Source organism: Pan troglodytes, chromosome 6, assembly GCF_028858775.2.
Source record: "Pan troglodytes isolate AG18354 chromosome 6, NHGRI_mPanTro3-v2.0_pri, whole genome shotgun sequence".
NCBI classification, from domain to species: domain Eukaryota; kingdom Metazoa; phylum Chordata; class Mammalia; order Primates; family Hominidae; genus Pan; species Pan troglodytes.
The window spans coordinates 157,624,543-157,644,435 of record NC_072404.2 but is presented as its reverse complement, the minus strand read 5'-3'; the positions used below and the strand labels follow the sequence as shown (position 1 = coordinate 157,644,435).

The following is a 19,893-nucleotide window of genomic DNA, read 5'->3' as shown; positions in this document are numbered from 1 at the left end:
CTGCGCCCAGCCCTGTTCTCTCTTATTATATTCACGGCATCACTGTTGAGGGCATGAACCCTGAAGTGAGGCTGCTTAAGTTTTAACCATAGATTGGCCACTTAACAGCTATGAAACTTTGATATACTCACTTGACTTCTTTTAGCCTCTTTCTCCACATCTCTTAAATGGTGAAATTTGTAGTTTAACACTTACGGTGCTGCTTGTGAAGACTGAATGAGTTGATGCACGTAATCCACTTCCACAGTGCTGGACACATAGTAAATACTTTATAAATTTCAGCTGTGTTATCATTGTCCAAGAATTTTGCATTATCTTGGCATCCAGATTTTGGTGAACTTACTGAGAGAAGTGTTTCATAGTGATCAGGACCACAGACTCTGAAGGAAGATTTTTCTGGGTTGGAATGCTGGTGTTACCGTGTATTTGCTATGTGATTTTGGTCAAATCCCCTACAGTTTTGTGTGCCTTAGTTTCCACATCTGTAAAGTGGAAATTATAATAGGTATCTTATATGGTTGTTGTGAAGATTACTAAATTAATATGGGCAAATACTTAAAATATCCCTGACATACACAGTTTGCTGTGTATGTCAGTATTCTACGTACTTACTGACTTAATAAGTACTTAGAATAAGTACAGTAAGCTCAAGATAATTATAAGCTCAAGATAATTATGTTATTAGCATTTTTTAACTTTCCTCTTTTTCTCTATTATAAGTTCAATTAAAGCAATCTTCTTTTTCTTAGGGAAACAAGCTGTTCCTTTAACAATGAGAAGGCGAAGTACCACCTGTTGGGTACTATGCTTACTGCCTGGGTGATGAGGTTGTTGGGACCCCAAGCCTGGGTGTCACGTAATTTACTTATGCAAAAAACCTGCATATGTACCCTTTAATTTGTAATAAGAGTTGAAATTTAAAAAAGAGAAAAGCTAACATGGATATATAAGACCAGAGCGGTCAAAAGACAAAGTATATAATTGTAAAAGAGTCTACATTATGAAACTTCAAAAGTGCAGTCGTTCTTAGAATAAACATATACAGTTGATATGCCCAACTACTTAAGATTTTTTATCTGGGAATCTGGACACCTGTAACTCTGTCCTGTGACCTTACTCCACCTTACTTACCTATTATGGGGTACAGTTTCTACCAGGTGGGTTTATTACTTTCAGTCCCATGACCCTCTAGAAAAGTAGGCAAATGTTAATGTTCAAAATTTATGTTGAGTTATCTTGCATCTGTCACAGAATTTAGATTTAGATTTGTGAGTTTACAGTGAAATCACTTTTCTGGCCCTTGTGGCCATGAATGTCAAGACAAGTCCGTTGGTATAAATAGCTGTGGAAGAAAAGCTGTCATCCTATTTCCAAGTCCAGGTGAAGTGAGCAACCATGAAGACCTTCATCTTCCTTGCTCTCCTGTGAGCTGCTGGTGAGTATCTTTTAATGAGTGAATCAGCGGATGTCAAACATAAACTTAAGTTTGCACTTTATACTCTGGAAGACAACAATGAATGTTGAATCTGGTCTCTGTATTCAAGAAGCTTAAAATATTGAAACAACAGTGCAAAATACATATGTTTGTGGATAATTAAATTTCACTTGTTGGAGGAAGATCACAGTGAGCAAAAGTGATCAGGGTAGAAGATATAAAGACACAGGACTTGCTCTCAACTTCTGGGTAACATTAAGGAAGAAGGAGAGAAAAGGAAAAAGCCCAAATTAAGGAGGCGCTTATCCTGATCTTTCCAAGAATTTGGAGTTAATAATTGAAACTAATCCTGTGCTCTTACAGAGGCTGCAGGTGTCAGAGCCTGCATCTTCTCCACACTAAAGGGCTAGTGATATAAAGCCAAAGGGAAAAGCAATTTTCTTTTTCATGAATAAAAGTTACGGGCTGTGTTTTATATTTTTGCCATGGATGTCTCTCTGGTGTAAAGTAACATGTCATTTCATCATGAATATAATAGAAAAATGATGAGTTTTCCTTTTATATTACTAAATTTTATACGACTAAAACTTAATACTACATTTTCTCAAGTTAGGTATAAATTCAATGCATCTGTCTACACACTTGCTAACTTCTTTCCTAAAACTATTAAAAATATCAGAACAATGGGGCTCCTAAAATATAATCACAAACGTTTGGAGCTACAAGATATAAAGTGGGCTAGGCTTTAAAAGCTGAATAAATTCATAAGTGTTGGAAAGATAATTGGCATAAGAGGAAAGGCTGAAGAGGGTCATCCTATAATGCTCTGTAAAATGATCTTAATAAAAATTCTAGACTGGAATCAAGAAGAGAAATTAGGAGAGCAAAAATATAAATCTCTAATTTCATTCCAGACTAGAAAATTCTCAGTTGCCTTAGTTTTTTTTTTTGTTTTTTTATGAGACAGAGTCTCGCCCTGTCACCCAGGCTGGAGTGCAGTGGTGCCATCTCGGCTCACTGCAAGCTCCACCTCCCAGGTTCATGCCATGCTCCTGCCTCAGCCTCCTGAGTAGCTGGGACTACAGGTGCCCGCCACCACGCCCAGCTAATTTTCTGTATTTTTAGTAGAGACAGGGTTTCACTGTGTTAGCCAGGATGGTCTCGATCTCCTGACCTCGTGATCTGCCCACCTCGGCCTCCCAAAGTGCTGGGATTACAGGCGTGAGCCACCGCACCCGGCCTCAGGTGCCTTTTTAAAGCTTCCTTTCTGTTACTGTATGGGGCTCTCTCTCCCATACCAACATCCCACCAACGACCACAAACCAACATCAGCACGACTACTGAAAAGCATTATACCTAACTGTATGGCTGCGGAGCAGAGTTCTGTGAAAAAAGTTTCCTTGTGCCTTCAGGAAGTGATATCCAGGACATTTACTGTGTCAAGAGTTTCTGATCTTTGAGTGTGTGTGTGTGTGTGTGCGTGCGTGTGTGTGTGAGTCTGAATAGTACATATATTAAAAAAAGAATGCATTTATCAAAGTTAAAGCATAAATTAAAAAATAGATAGTTATAATGTTATAAGTGGGGTACAATTTAAAGGTATGGGATAATAAATTTCCCCCCCAAATTACCTTAAAGCCACCATTTCCTGATTATGTGAGACAAGAGAACGTTCTGCTCTTTTGGTAAATCTGAGAAAACTTTTCATGGTATTGTAGAAACTTTAAGATGAATCTGTTTAACTGATAGTTCCCAACTTTCCTCTGTCAGCCGCTTTCCCCACTAGTGATGATGATGACAAGATCGTTGGGGGCTACACCTGTCAGAGGAATGCTGTCCCTTATCAGGGTCCCTGAATGCTGGCTATCACTTCTGTGGTGGCTCCCTCATCAATAACAAATGGGAGGTGTCCGCGGCTCACTGCTATAAGTCGTAAGTCATTGATACTCACTTTCTTATGCACTAAGATTAATTAATCCTCTATCCCTGACAAAACACAATCCAGAGTAAACTGCAGAGTTGTGCTTGAGGGTGAGGCATTCAGACCTCCAGAGACTTCTTATTTTCTCAGGCATTATCTGATGTATAAAGGGGGGTTTGCATGGAGAGGTACCCTTCAGGGTTCCCTGATGTCTTCCCAAATGATGGTATTCAAGATATGGAAGGGAAATAGTGAGTGACGAACTATCCCTAGAAATAGCTTATGACATGAATCAGTACATAGTGCTAATTACTGTAGCTCAGCCAGTATAAACTGTATATGGAGGTAATAAAATACAGAGAATTTACAGTGCAACATTAAAAATATGCATGATTCATTCTGTTCCCTTAACATTCTGCCATTTCTCTGACTCCTGCTTCATTCCCTGTGATAACTGGTGATCCCAACCAGAGAGAAATGGCAAGTGCTCATCAATCTCCACCAACTTCCTTTTTATCTCCAACTGTTTTATTCAAGTCCTTCAGTTCTCATTCCCATTCCTTACTATTCTAACAAGATGGTGGGCAGTGAGTCTGCACTTGCAGTGACACTTTCCTAAGGAAAACTCTAACCTGTACCATGTGGTGGTGCAGAATGCTACCTTAAGTGCACAATTACTGTGTGACTGATTGCTTGAAAAGGATGGTGTCTGTGTTTATCCTCATAAATGGGGGGTCAGGAGGAGTGGAAATAGCTCAAGCTAGATACTTAGGAACCTCTTATATATTTTAATCCAGCCGAATCCAAGTGCGTCTCAGAGAATACAACATTAAGGTCTATGAAGGCAATGAACAATTCATAAATGCAGCCAAGATTATTTGCCACCCCAAGTATAACTCAGCCACCATTGATAATGACATCATGCTGATTAAGCTGAGCTCAGCCGCCACCATCAGCTCTCAAGTGGCCACCATCTCTCTGCCAAGATCCTGTGCAGCGGCTGGTACTCAGTGCCTCATCTCTGGCTGGGGCAACACCCTGAGCAGTGGCAGTAAGTGTCGTCTGAAACAGAAGTACAAGTGTGACAATTTTAGAGCTGAAAGACATGTGGAAAGTCAGCTAGTCCAAACTCACTTAAGGTTAAGTTCCCAGAGCATAGTTTTTGGATACATGGAATCTCAGAAATATACTATTAATAATTGAAATGAAGAAGATTCCTTTGCTGGAACCATGTAGAAGACACAATAATGAAGTACTATGAAGATATCAGGGTATTTAACTGAAGTGTGATTAGTGATGGGCAGAGAACTATAAACTGAGGAGGTAAACAAAACAAAGACTCAGGGATTTGGTCTTGCCTAGAACATATACCTGCTTGAGGAATAAAGTCACTAAAAGGGAGATCTGTGGTCACTGATGCTAGTGTCAGAGAAAGAACAATTCATTGATTAGAACCATTTGGGAAAGCTTCTAGAAAAGAAAGTATTGTTTTCTCAAATTAGAAGTCATTGGCTAATTGACAGAAAGAGTGAGAGTATTGAGGAAGAGGGGAGATGTATTGAGAAAGAAATTTTTGGAAACCTCATGAGTAATCTTGCATTTTTTACTCTTCCACTCCACAGCCAACTACCCTGATCTCCTGCAGTGTCTGAAGGCTCCCATTCTCTCTAACACTGCTTGCTGCACAGCCTACCCAGGCAAGATTACTACAAACATGATATGTCTGGGATTCCTGGAGGGTTGAAAGGACTCTTGCCAGGTTAGTTTCTTTGTACTGCTTCTCAATTCCAGCTCATTCTTAGTCTTCTCCACCATAATTCCCCTTTTCAGAAACACAGAAGATTGTAAAACTGTCCCTATAACTGATTGTGAGAGGTGAGGGATAGTCTTGGGACAAATTAAATATTTTATTTTTATTGTATTAATGTCTAGGTTTAAGAGTTAAAAGATGCACAGAAGATGGTGTGCAAATAGTACTTCTAAGTGCCCTTCTGAGGAGGTAAACTGTGGAAAGGAACTCTAGTGGAAGGAGCAGAGCTAGTTAAGCAGCATGAAACCTCCTCTTGGCCCAATTGGCCTACCAAGGAAAGAGAAGGGGCCCAAATCAGGTATAAGGAAGACTAACTACTGATATAGTAAGTAGATTGAGGGTTGGAGGGTTTCAAGAGGAAGAGAAAGTGCTTCATGCTGGATCAGCAGTGTGGGACAATGGCTCCAGCACAATGGAAGAACATCTTACGGCCCATTCTCCCACCTGGGCATAAATAAGATCTCTGAATATCCCTTCCTTTTTGCCCAGGGTGACTCTGGTTGTCCTGTGGTCTGCAACGGAGAACTCCAGGGCATTGTCTCCTGGGGCTATGGTTGTCCTCAGAAGAACAAACCTGGAGTCTACACTAAAGTTTGCAACCACGTGAAATGGATTCAGCAGACCATTGCTGCCAACTAAACACCTTTATCTCTTCATGTTCCATATCCTATTCATCAACTTTACCTTCTTTCTATGCCAAAAAACAGTATCTAAATAAAAATATACTGTCTTGTACCACGTCTTTTCAAGAATGGTCCCTGTCGGCATTGATTAACTTTCTCTTGAAACTAGCTGTTAAGAAGATGGACATAGGGTCAAACTATTATATTGAGAAAATGTGAAAGGTTATTGATATGGTTTGGCTGTGTGTCCCCACCCAAGTCTCATGTCGAATTGTAATTCCCAGTATTGGAGGTGGGGCCTGGTGGGAGGTGATTGAATCGTGGGGGCAGGCTTCCCCCTTGCTGTTCTTGTGATAGAGTTCTCCCAAAACCTGCTTGTTTCAAGTGGGTAGCACCCCCCTAATCCTGCCATCCACGTGAAGATGTGTTTGCTTTCCCTTCTACCATGATTATAAGTTTCCTGAGGCCTCCCAAGAAGCAGAAGCCTGTACAGCCTGCAGAACCACGAGCTGTCTAAACTTCTTTTCTTTATAAATTACTCAGTTGCAGGTATGTCTTTATAGCAGTGTGAGAATGGACTAATACAGTTATTTAGTCATTAATTCAACCTAATCAATATAAGTTTACCGATCACCAACTATATGCCAAACTCTATGTGATACACTGAGAATAAAAAGGTGAACAAGCTTAGAGGTCACTGTTACCACCATATTTTGTTTTTTTACAAAATCAAGAGCTCTAAAAATATGTCAGATAAATTTTGTTTTAAGATTTGGCCACAGTATGTATTTTAACTTGCATTTCTGGGGCCAGGTGTGGTGGCTTATGCCTGTAATCCAAACTCCTTGAGAAGCCAAGTTGGGAGGATCACTTGAGGTCAGGAGTTTGAGATCAGCCTGGGCAACAGTTAAGAGACCAGCCTGGACAACACTGCCTCTACAAAAAATTAAAAAATTATCTGGGCATGGTGGTGCATGCCTGTAGTTCCAGCTACTTGAAAGGCTAAGGTGAGAAGATTACTTGAGCCCAGGAGTTTGAGGCTGCAGTGAGCTTTGATTGTGCCACTGCACTTCAGCCTAGGAGACACAAGTCCCTATCTCTAAAAATAAAAATCAATTAATTGAAAACATGAACTTTTATGGTAGATCATGCATTCATACCTTACAAGATATAATGACACTAAAATGCAGAAAATTTAAATTAATTGCCCAAAATCATTCAAAATATTCACAGTAAAGCTAAGATAAAGCCCAAGTGGGCATTCCCAGTGGATTGCTGCTGATAGAACAGAATGGTCTTTCTTTCCTTTTTCTTCAATCTATCTGAAACTCTGGGAAGCTAGGTAGCAGAAACCTGTAGATGCAGAAATATTTAAAATTCACAGGTTTCCTGTGTTTTCCAAGGTTTCACCTACCTGTATATTCCTTTCCTCCAAGATCTTTCTTGTTTTCCAACTAGAAATTTGCTATAGCAGGCCTCGTCTCTGGAGACAATCTGTGTCCCTTTTTCACCACAAGTTCCCCCAAATCCCAGCCCACATGATGTACTAATTTAAACTACAAACAGAAACAAAAAGGTACAAATTCAGATAAGTTTGCAGAAAATAGATATTGCGCCTTGAGGTCATAAATGGCTACAGATGTATTATCTATTCTCTTCAGTCCTGTTTGAAGAGTGCATCACAGACTCTGGCTTTAGTTCTTCCACGAGTCGTCCCTCAAATCTTCATTGTTCTGTGCGGCATTGAAAGGAGGGCTTGGAGCAGAAGACCCTGCACGTGACTCTCATTGTTATCTGGAATGAGACAAAGGAAAAGACACACTGGGATCAGAAAACAGAACGGTACAGGTGCAGGCAGTTGGAAATCGAAGTTTATTTGTGGTTCAGTGATAAGGTGAAGGAAGGGTACTATCTTAGGCAGCTCAGTCAGCTATAACAAAAATATCACAGACTGGGCGGCTTGCACAACAGACACTTATTTCTTGCAGTGGAGCCTGTGAAGTCCAAGATCAAGACACCAGGTAGTCTGGTGTCTGGTGAGGATAGCTTCCAGGTTTCCTAATGGCCATCTTCTAGTTGCATCCACTCATGGCCAAGAGAGCCAGTTCTAGTCCTTTTTCTCTTCTTACAAATTAGTACATTAATCCCATCATGGGGGCCACCCTCTAGACCTTATCTAAACCTAATTACCTCCCAAAGACTCCACCTCAACACCATCCCATTGGAGGTTAAATTTTTAATATATGAATTTGGGAGGGGGGGCACAAACATGCAGTCCATAATAAATATTTCAGAGGAGGAGAGTACTGAAAAGTATACATGCCCATTAGCAATTTTCTATCCTTTTGTAAGTATGGATGGCACGTTTGTAGAGAAAAGCTGAGCTCTTAATACTGCCTTATCACTGCCCCTAAAATGCAGCCAAAATTTCTTAGCCTTGCATTCAACATTCTCAAATATTTGATCACAACTAACCTTTTGTCTTATTTCCTTTGTTCTCATTGAATTGTTTTTATGTTTGTGTATAATCTAAATTAATTTCATATATAGCTCTCTTTGTGTAAATAGGTAGCCTTATATCTACCCCAACTAAAACATCTTGGGCTTCCGCCTTGAACAAAATGAGATTAAGTTTTCTCTGTTCCCTCTGAAATACTTTTCTGCTCCACTTAATCACCACCATCAATACCTACCTATTCACCTTCCCACCCCAGATAGAGGGAAGGTTCCAAGACTTAACAGGAAGTGTGAGATACACAGAAGATGAGAGATCAGGGCAGGTCCAGAGAAAAGAAAAAGGCAAACAAATTATTAATCCTTTATGTTATCCAATAGTGTTTGTTTAGTACTTATTCTTGCCATTTTCAGTCTCTTATTTTGTTTAATGCTTTACAATTTGTGAATTTTTATTAAACTGTATATGTCATATGCCATTTTAAACAACAACTTAGCTTTTATAAATTCACCCTAATAAAATAAGCGTTTAAGTTAAAAGAAAAGGTACAAATGTGAACACATCTCTTAAGAAGTTGCAAGGAACAGAATATCTGACTAATAAAGTCTTTAAAAAATTCACAAATGGAAGCTTAGGAGTAGGGAGGGCTTCAAGAATATTTATATAAGAACATTTGTCTTAAGATAAATTGCTAAATTTATCTCTATAAATAAATTATCTCTTTTTCCCTATAAATCTTATTTAATTTATTATTTTGCTGTAACACCACTATTTATCTTTCATGGAAAGTGACTTTAGGTTTGAAATCAAATTTTAAAAGGTCTTTAAAAAATAAAATATTTTCTATCTTCATATTATTTAGTCTCACTTTTAAAAGTCAATTTAAAATGTCAATTTGTTGATGGGGCACAAATACAATAGTCTTAGTCCTAGAGATACTCATTTATTCTGACTAGCTCAGTCTAACCACTTTCTATTTGTATGCCATCTAAACTATAGGATTTCCAGACATCTTGAAGAAATCATAGTTTTCAATAATTTCTTAGTTTCTCCATTTTTTTTAACCAGGTCCCAACTTCTACAGAATAAATCATTTCATTTTCTCCTTTACTAACTGATCTCATCTTCTCACTGCAAGGCACAAATTCCTTCATCGAAACTTACCTGAGAGTTACATAAGCGCTCTAACACGACCTCAACAGTCTACTGTGATTTTATGTACACAGTCCCCATGCAAAGCCTTCATTACTTAACAGAGTTTATTTTTAAGGACACGTCCGTGTGCATAATCCAAGTTCATTTTTTAAATGACTTTCCTATTTTTGTGGTCCATTTCTATTATTTGCAGTGTTCTTAGCCCTTGCCAGCTCTGCCTCTGAGACTCTTATTAGACTTGGAGGGACCCATGAAGTGAAAGGCCACAGGTTTCCTCCAAGGCCAGCTTCTGGCTCAAAGATCTGATAGCAGTAGAGTACACTGTTTTCCAAACAGAAAATATAAGGCCATATGGTCTGAAGAACTGTTGGAAAGTTAGTTTTGTCTTCATTCGTAAGGGGAACTTTCACAGTTCACACAACTTTGTGTTGTGGTAATTTCTCATACCACTCATGTACTATATCTGCAGTTTAAAAAATTATAAGACAAAAGATTATGCTTCCCTGGGAGTCACTGGATTGTTGTCCTGGCGTGTTAGAAGCCTCCCTCATCACCCCACTGCATTTCTCTCTATTGCATGTAGAATGGAAAGGCTGGGCAGATTTCCGAGAAACGCCTCTCCAAGCCTCTAAAGTTTCTTTACGCATAACTGCCTCTCCCACGGGGCCTCTTCCTCCATTTTCTTTTCCAAGGAGCACTCATACAGAATTATAGACACTGCTCCGATGTGACTCTCACCATTGAATTATCATATAACTTTCTTTTGGGGATTTCCTCACTTCAAAATCACATTTTCCGTTTTTGATGATCAACACTTTGAACTCTGAAACTGCAGTTTTGAAATCAGTAACTCCCTCCTTAATCCCCTGAAGTCCTTTTCATTTTCTTCTTCCTGTTTAACTGCTAGGATTATTTTGCCCTCGATAAAGAAATTTCCATTTACTGCCATGTCTAGGAAAAATAAATTTTCTTCACTGTAGCTTAGCATGTTCTCCACATTATTACATTGTTTTACATGTGTTTACCAAAAAAAAAAAGACAAAATCTCTCATTTCATTTGAGAAAAAGGCATAACAAAATATTTTATTCTTTTTTTTTTAGCTATGTAATTTAACCCCCTTCTTTCAACCCAAATCAGCTACATTTTTGTTCAATCAATAACTTCATAAGCCACATGGGATGGGAGAGTTACACCCTCCCACAGGATGGCTACCTGCCATGTTCTACTGAGTGAGACATGCAAACTGAAGGCTGGATCTAATGGAGAAGACAATAATCTTTTAAAAAAAGAGAGAGAGAGACATTAGAGACGTAGAAGAAGAAAAGAGGTAAGGTAGGATAGACTTAGGAAGAAATTTCAAAAAAGAATAAAAATAACTAAAATAGATCTTTAGAAAATTATGCTGTGTGGTAATATAATACAAATTCTTTTCTTTAGTTTCCTGTGTAGTGTCCAGAACAATTTTTATTTTTGCTACTGTATTTTAGTTTTGAATCTGATTTGGAGAATGGAATAAAATAGTAGTTAGATGAACTTTAAACACTGGCTTTGGGCAAAAGATGACCCACATCTGGGTAACAAGAATGAGGCAGGATGGGGAAGGTATATTTCTTTGTCAATCATAGCAGTTACCAAATATTAGAAATAAAGTGTCTTCACACCATAGAAAATTTATCTTCCCATAGCTCTGGGTTCCACCAAAGATTTTTCCTCAGACATTGTATTACTCCAGATTCATTCAGGAAATACAAACCACATCAGCAATATAAAGAGAAGAAATTTTAGTATAAACAACTATTAAATTTTGGCCGGGTGCAATGGCTCATGTCTGCAATCCCAGCACTTTGGGAGGCTGAGGCAGGAGGATCTCTTGAAGCCAGGAGTTTGAGACCAGCCTGGACAACATAGCAAGGCTTTGTATCTATAATAATAATAATAATAATAATAATAAGCGGGGTGTGGTGGTGCATGCTTGCAGGTCCAGGTACTCAGGAGGCTGAGGCAGGAGAATCACTAGAGAAAAAAGAATTATTTACTTTTTTGGTGAGGGAAAAAATATAAAGAATGGGGTAAAGGAAAAAGATCATTTTGTGGTGGCTGACATGTCAATGCGAGCAACTCTAAAAGGAGTTGCAGGTTTTTATTGTTGTTTCATATTTATGTTGTTCCTTTTCTGCATTTTTCTTGATAAACAGGTGTTGGGTTTTATAAAACAAAGATAACATTTGTCTTTAATGAAATTTCCAGGATGTCTGGCTTATAAAATGTAGTATTAATCTTTCTCACCTTACAAAAATCCCTTAATCCACCCTAATCTGCAGGAAGAAAGCCAGTTGACAATGAGTGCAACCCATTCAGGTTGGGAGGCTTCCCAGCACTGACCTGCTCCATCCTCTCATCCCTCCACATCTTTTCTGAGCCTCATGCTAGTCACGAGATGTCCCTAGTGAAACATGAGTAGAATTGGAGGGGGTAATACATTTTCTCTTTAGAGAGAGGGGTATTGAGCTAGGAAGAGCTGAAACCTAAGAAGTCCAGTAATTCTGAATCACTGACCTCAGGAGGGACCCAGTTCCAGGACATTGCTGGAGCCAAATCACACAATCCTGTGAACCAGGAGCATCCAGAAGGTTTTCTCCTTTCTAGTACTCAGGAGTTTTGCAGAGGTGAAAAAGGTAATAGTGATGATAACTCACATTTATTATCTTCTGTGTGTCATATACTGTGCTTAAGTGTTTTTAAATAATATTTAATCCTCATGACTATCTTATGAGGTAAGTACTAATCTTTCCATTTTATAGCTTAGAATACTGAGGCTTAAGGTAGTTAAACGTCCTTCTCAGGATAAGGCAGCTGGTAAGTCAATAGGAATTGAACCCTATCAGGCCAACTCCAAAGCCCACGCTCTTCACCATGTTAACCAAAAAAAAAAAAAAAAAAGAAAGAAAGAAATAAACAAGAAAATATCATAAAGATTTAAGAACTTCACAACAATATTTTGATATAAGATAAATTACTGTCACTGAAAGCCTGGAAAATATGGGAATCCTAAAGTTACAGTCATTTTATTTTATTTAACCAACATTTAAATAGCATTTACTATTTGTTAGGCAGTGTCCAAAGCCACTTTAAAAACACTAACTCTTTTCACTTTCCTAAAAACAATCGATGTAATGGGCTTTTCATTTTACAAGAAAGGAAACTGATAAAGCCAGAGATAAGAAACTTGCCCAAGGGTGTATGGCTACAAAATGTGTCATAATCAGAGCTCATTATGATCAAGCTTCAGAGGCTACCATGAGAATTACAGGCAGTTTATTATGAACACTCATACTCTTATCTTTTCTACTGTAGATTCCAACATCTTCTCTCATAGGAGCGTTTTCTAATCCTTTTTCTATTTTAGTCCTAAAGGTGGAAAGAATCACACCTCATGCTCACTTTAAACTGCCCTGCCAAACCCTTCTCTGGATGATCTTGATCCCTCCGTCCATCAGGCCACCACTCCCCAGAATTGAGGCTTAAACATGAAATTAGAGCAAACTAATGGACCCAGATAAATTGCTTTCCAGTCCTTCAGGATTGGGAGGACACAACAGGGACCCCGGAACCACTCAGGCAGAATCACCCTCTTGGAATACTTGCTTCACCTATCACCATTAGAAAACGGAGTAGAGTTGGAAATGATTTGACTCCAGTCCTGGTTATTGATTACTGCATAGAAAACCGCTTCAAATTTAGCAGAATATAGCAATGTCAATCACTTGTTATCACTATTTCTCGTGGCTTTAGGATTTGACCAGGCTCCTCTAGGCAGTCATTGCTGAGAATCTCTCATGCTTTGCAGGCAGCTGGTGGCTGGGCTTGGGGCCATCTCAAAGACTTCCTCACTCATAGGTCTGGTGGCTGATACTGGCTGTCAGCTGGGACTTCAGCTTGATTTTTGGCCACGGCACCTGTGCATGGCTTCTCTATGTGCCTCCAGATGGGATGGCTTCAGCTTACTTATAGCAAAGCAGATGTACTCTAAGAATATTTGAAGAAGAGAGCCAGATGGAAATTTATTGACTTTTAGAAACTGTTCTCCAAAATTATGCCAGTTCATATTTAAGAGGAACCAAATTAGAATTTACATTTTGTAGGGAAGAGAGCCAAACAATAAAGGAATATTTTCTAAGCCACACATCATCTCACATCCAGGAAAAATCTCTTGGGAACTGAATTATGCTTTTTTAAAAGTTTTATTTTAGGTTTTGGGGTACATGTAAAGGTTTGTTACATAGATAAACACGTGTCATGGGGTTTGTTGTACATATTATTATATCACCCAGGTATTAAGCTCAGTACCCAATAGTTGTCTTTTCTGCTCCTCTCCCTTCTCCGACCATCCCCCTCAAGTAGACCTCAGTGTCTGTTGTTTCCTTCTTGTGTTCATAAGCTCTTATCATTCAGCTCTCACTTACATGTGAGATCATGTGGTATTTGGTTTTCCTTTCCTGGGTTAGTTTGCTAATTTGATAATAGCCTCTAGCTCCATTCATGTTCCTGCAAAAGGCATGATCTCATTCTTTTCTATGGATGCATTATATTTCATGGGGTATATGTACCAGATTTATTTTATCCAGTGTGTCACTGATGGGCACTGAGGTTGATTCCATGTCTTTGCTATTGTGAGCAGTGCTGCAATGAACATTTGTGGGAATGTCTCTTTATGGTAGAATGCTTTATATTCCTCTGGGTATATACCCAGTAATGAGATTGCTGGGTCGAATGGTAGTTCAGCTTTTGGCTCTTTGAGGGATTGTTGTGCTGCTTTCAACAATGGTTGAACTAATTTACACTCCCACCAACAGTGTATAAGTGTTCCCTTTTCTCTGCAACCTCGCCAGCCTCTGTTACTTTTTGACTTAATAATAGCCATTCTCAGTGACGTGAGATGATATCTCCTTGTGGTTTTGGTTTGCATTTATCTTATGATCAGAGATATTGAGCTTTTTTTCATATGCTTGTTGGCCACGTGTATGTCTTCTTTTGAGAAGGGTTTGTTCATGTCCTTTGCCCACTTTTTAATAGGGTCGTTTGTTTTCCTTTTGTAAGTTTGCTTAAGTTCCTTATAGATGCTGGATATTAGACCTTTGTCAGTTTGTAAACATTTTCTCCCATTCTGAAGGTTGTCTGTTTACTCTGTTGATAGTTTCTTTTTCTGTGCAGAAACTCTTAAGTTTAATTAGATCCCACTTGTCAACTTTTGCTTTTGTTGTGATTGCTTTTGGTGTCTTTGTCATTAATATGGTTTATGTCCCCACCCAAATCTCATCTGGAATTCCCTTGTGTTGTGGGACGGACCTGGTGGCAGGTAACTGAATCATGGCGGCAAGTCTTTCTCATGCTATTTCTGTGATAGTGAATAAGTCTCAGAAGATCTGATGGCTTTAAAAAGAGGAGTTCCCCTGCACAAGCTCTCTCTGTTTGCCTGCTGCCGTCATGTAAGATGTGACTTGCTCTTCCTTGCCTTCTGCCATGATTGTGAGGCTTCCCCAGCCACATGGAACTATAAGTCCAGTTAAATATCTTTCTTTTGTAAATTGCCAAGTCTTGGGTATGGCTTCATCAGCAGCATGCAAACTGACTAATACAGTCATGAAATCTTTGCCCATTCCTAGGTACAGGATGGTATTGCCTAGGTTGTCTTCCAGGGTTTTTATAGTTTTGGGTTTTACATTTTAGTCTTTAATCCATATTGAGTTGATTTTTGTACATGGTGTAAAGAAGGGGTCCAGTTTCAATCTCCATTGGCTAGCCAGTTATCCCAGCACCATTTATTGAATAGAGAGGCTCTGTCCCATTGCTTGTTTGTGCCAGCTTTGTCAAAGATGAGATGTCATAGATGTGCAGCCTTATTTCTAGGCTGTCTATTCTGTTCCATTGGTCTATGTGCCTGTTTTTGTACCAGTACCATGCTGTTTTAGTCACTGTAGCTCTTGTAGTACAGTTTGAAGTCAGGTAACTTGCTTCCTTCAGCTTTGTTCTTTTTGCTTAGCATTGCCTTGGCTATTTGGGCTTGCTTTTTTGGTTCCATATAAATTTTAAAATATTTTTTCTAGTTCTGTGAAGAATGTCATTGGTAGTTGGATAGGAATAGCATTGAATCTATAAATTGTTTTGGGAAGTATAGCCATTTTAATGATATTGATTCTTCCTATCTGTGAGCATGGGATGTTTCTCCACTTGTTTGTGTCTTGTCTGATTTCTTTCAGCAGTGTTTTGTAATTCACAGTGTGGAGATCTTTCACCCCCCTGATTAGCTGTATTCCTAGGTTTTGGGGTTTTTTTTTGTTTGTGCATGGCAATTGTGAATGGGACTAACTTTCTAATTGGCTCTCAGTTTGTTGTTGGTGTATGGGAATGCTAGTGATTTTTGTACATTGATTTTGTATCCTGCAGTTTTGATGAAGCTGTTTATCAGCTGAAGGAGCTTGGGGGCCAACACTATGGGGTTTTCTTGACATAGAATCATGTCATCTGCAAAGAGAGATAGTTTGACTTCCTCTCTTCCCATTTGGTTGTCTTTTATTTCTTTCTCTTGCTTGATTGCTCTGGCTAGGACTTCTAATACTATGTTGAATAGAAGTGGTGAGAGAGGGCACCTTTGTCTGGCACCAGTTTTCAAGGGGAATGCTTCCAGCTTTTGCCCATTTAGTATAATGTTGGTTGTGGTTTTGTCATAGATGGCTCTTATTATTTTGAGGTGTGTTCCTTCAATACCTGGTTTATTAAGCATTTTTAACATGAAGTAATGTTGAATATTATCAAAAGCCTTTTCTGCATTTATTGAGATAATCATGTGATTTTTATCATTAGTTCTGTTTATGAGACGAGTCACATTTATTGATTTTTGTATGTTGAACCAACCTTGCATCCCAAGGATGAAGCCTATTTGATCATGGTGGATTAGCTTTATGATACGCTTCTGGATTCAGTTTGTAAGTATTTTGTTGAGGGCTTTTACATCTTTGTTCATCAAAGACATTGGCCTGCAGTGTTCTTTTTTCTTGTCTTTCTGCCAGGTTTTGGTATCAAGATGATGCTGGCCTTGTAGAATGAGTTGGGGAGAAGTCCTTCCTCCTCAATTTTTTGGAATTGTTTCTGTAGGAATGGTACCAGTTTTTCTTTGTACATACAGTGGAATTCAGCTGTGGATCCATCAGGTCCTGTGCTTTTATTGATTGGTAGGCTATTCATTGCGGATTAAATTTTGGAGCTTGTTATAGGTCTGTTCAGGGATTCAGTTTCTCTCTGGATCAGTCTAGGGAGGGTGTATGTATCCAAAAATGTATTCATCTCCTCTAGGTTTTCTAGTTTGTGTGTGTAGAGGTGTACATAGTGGTTTCTGATGGTTGTTTTTATTTCTGTGGGTTCAGTAGTAACATTCCCATCATCATTTCTATTGTGTCTGTTTGGACCTTCTCTTTTTTCTTCTTAATTAGCTAACTAGTGGCCTTTTTTTTTTTTTTTTTTCAAAAAACCAACTCCTGGATTCTTTGGTCTTTTGAATGGTTTACTTGTGTCTTAATTTCCTTCATTTCAGCTCTTATTTGTGTTATTTCTTATCCTCTTTTGGGGTTGATTTTTTCTTGCCTCTCTAATTCTTTCAGTTGGGAAGTTAGGTTGTTAATTTGAGATCTTCCTAACTTTTTGATGTGAACATTTAGTGCTATGAATTTTCCTCTTAACACTGCCTTAGCTGTGTCCCAGAGATTCTGGTTTGTTGTATCTTTGTTCTCATTATTTTCAAAGAACTTCTTGATTTCCACCTTAATTGCATTGTTTACCCAAAACTCATTCAGCAGCATGTTAATTTCCATGTAATTGTGTTGTTTTGAGGAATTTTCATTGTGTTGACTTCTGTTTTTATTTCACTGTGGTCCAAGAGTGTGATTGGTATGATTTTGATTCTTTTGTTGAGGATTATTTTATGTCTAATTACATGGTCAATTTTAGAGCATGTGCCATGTGATAATGAGAAAAATGTATATTCTCTTGTTGTGGGGTGGAGACTTCTGTGAAGGTTTATCAGATCCATTTGGTCCAATGCTGAGTTTAGGTCCTAAATATCTTTGTTAATTTTCTGCCTCAATGATATAATACTGTCAGTGGAATGTTGAAGTATCCCACTATCATAGTGTAGGGATCTATGTCTCTTTGTAGGTCTCTAAGAACTTGCTTTATGGATCTGGATGCTCCTGTGTTGGATGAATATATATTTAGGAGAGTTAGGTCTTCTTGTTGAACTGAACCCTTTACCATTATGTCATGCCCTTCCTTGTCTTTTGTTGATCTTTGTTTTGTCTGAAATTGGAATTGCAACCCCTGCATTTTTCTGTTTTCTGGTCGGTTGGTAGATTTTTCTCCATCCCTTTATTTAGAGGCTATGCGTGTCATTACATGTGAGATGGATCTCTTGAAGACAGCATACCATTGGGTCATGTGTTTTTATCCAGCTTGTCACTCTGTGCCTTTTAAGTAGAGTATTTAGCCTGTTTAGTTTTAAAGGTTAGTTTTGACGTGTGAATTTGATCCTGTCATTGTGCTGTTAGCTGGTTATTATGTTGGCTTGTTTGTGTGGTTGCTTTACAGTGATGCTGGGCTGTGTGTTTAAGTGTGTTTTTGTATTAGCTGATAGCAGTCATTCCTTTCTATATTTAGTGCTCCTTTCAAGATCCCTTGTAAGGCAAGTCTGGTGATAATAAAGTCTCTCAACATTTGCTTATCTGAAAAAGATCTTATTTCTCCTTCACTTAGGAAACTTAGTTTGGCTGGATATGAAACACTTGGTTGAAGATTTTTTTCTTTAGTTGTGTTGAAGGTAGACCTGCAATCTCTTCTGGTTTGTAGGGTTTCTCCAGCCACATCCTACAGGTGCTTTTGGGCTGCCAATATGTCTGTACCTCCCTGGGACAAAGCTCCCAGAGGCAGGGACAGGCTACCATCTTTGCTGTTTTGCAGCCTTCATTGGTGACACCTCCAGGTTCTAGAAAATCCAAGGTGACTAGAGACTGGAGCAGGCCCCAAGCATATTGCAGCAACCCTACAGAAAAGTGGCCAGACTGGTACATAGGTGCCTATTCCCATATCTCCTCACTGGGCAGGTCCTCCAGGCCTGGGCCTCCAGCCACCCCTCACCAGAGCTGTCATGCCAGTACCAACTCAGCAACTCCCTGGACAGAGCCTCCAGGGGAAACTGACAGCTCTAGGCCACTGCCTCTGCAGTGAATTATGCTTGCCGAAGTCACAATTGAGTGACCTTTATTAGAACATTATACGAGAAATTATAAAGAAGATAGTGACTATAATCTCTTATATCCATTAAATAAATTGTATCCTCTCACTTCTTTACAAAGCAAATAGTTGAATTTAGCCTATTCTTTCCATGAGAAAAGAAAAGAAAAAGACATTTTAAAAGAAAGGAAACTAACAATAGTTGCCTTCATATTCTCATTGGTGAGGCTTTGTGGGAGAGAGGCAGAGATTGAGAATAGAGAGAGAAAATATAGATTTCTCAATGTAAGATAGTAACAAAAATTTTCAGTTCTCCTCCGATAGCTTAAAAGGGTAGATGTTTGTCTCTCTCTACTTGGGGCTTCTGGGCAGCAGAAATGTGAGCTGACTAAAGACATGAAGAAAACAAGAAAATAGAAAAGGAATTCAGGGTAGGTTCCAGCAATGTGGCAGAAACCAGGTTATAGGTTAACAGACTCCGTGGACTGTAGGTGATTCATAAACATTCACAAAGTGATTTCTGATATACCATTTAAAGATGTTTTCAGGCTGGTGCTAAAATTTCCTGTAATATCTCCAAAGCTTCAGTAAAAGTCTGAAACCCACCCTAGAATTAGGTTAGTGGTGAATTAAGAAATAAAATGAAGACAGCTATTTTCATGTGCTGGGACAAAGAAGGCTGGAGATAAGCAAAGAACTTAGCAGAAATAAGGCCCAGTCCTACCAGATAAATAATTGGAACAAGTAGAGGGATGCTGGATTTCCTAAAATGTTGGGGGTCATGGGCTTCAACAGTATGGTTGTGAGCAAGGTTTTTAACCATACAGAGCTTCAGCTTGAAAGTGAGTAATAACAATATTTAATGTATAGGCCTGTGATAAAGGATAAATTAGGTCACACATGCTGGGCATATAGCACAGTATTTGTCACATGGTACAAAACAAATACTGACTTTATTATTATAATAATTATTATTTTAAAACCTTTGGGTACTAAAGAAATATTGTCCCCAAAAGTTTAGAGTACATGGGAACATACTGATGAGGTTTTAAGTTAATAATTAAATTTTAGGAGAACTAAGTCTGCCTATAATTTTTACAGATATAGGAATGTTATGTTTATGGACTTTTATAACTGATCAGCTCCTTAATTACTCTGATAAAGATCAGTTTGATACTATATAGTTTGCATTTTTCCAGTCTACTCTATATAAA

The 19,893-nt window shown here is 38.6% G+C and overlaps 1 pseudogene; it reads left to right on the top strand.

Annotated features, from left to right (window-relative positions):
- The first annotated feature begins 1,395 nt into the window (after positions 1–1,395).
- On the top strand, positions 1,396–5,823 carry LOC100616521 (trypsin-like; annotated as a pseudogene).
- Positions 5,824–19,893: the final 14,070 nt, after the last annotated feature.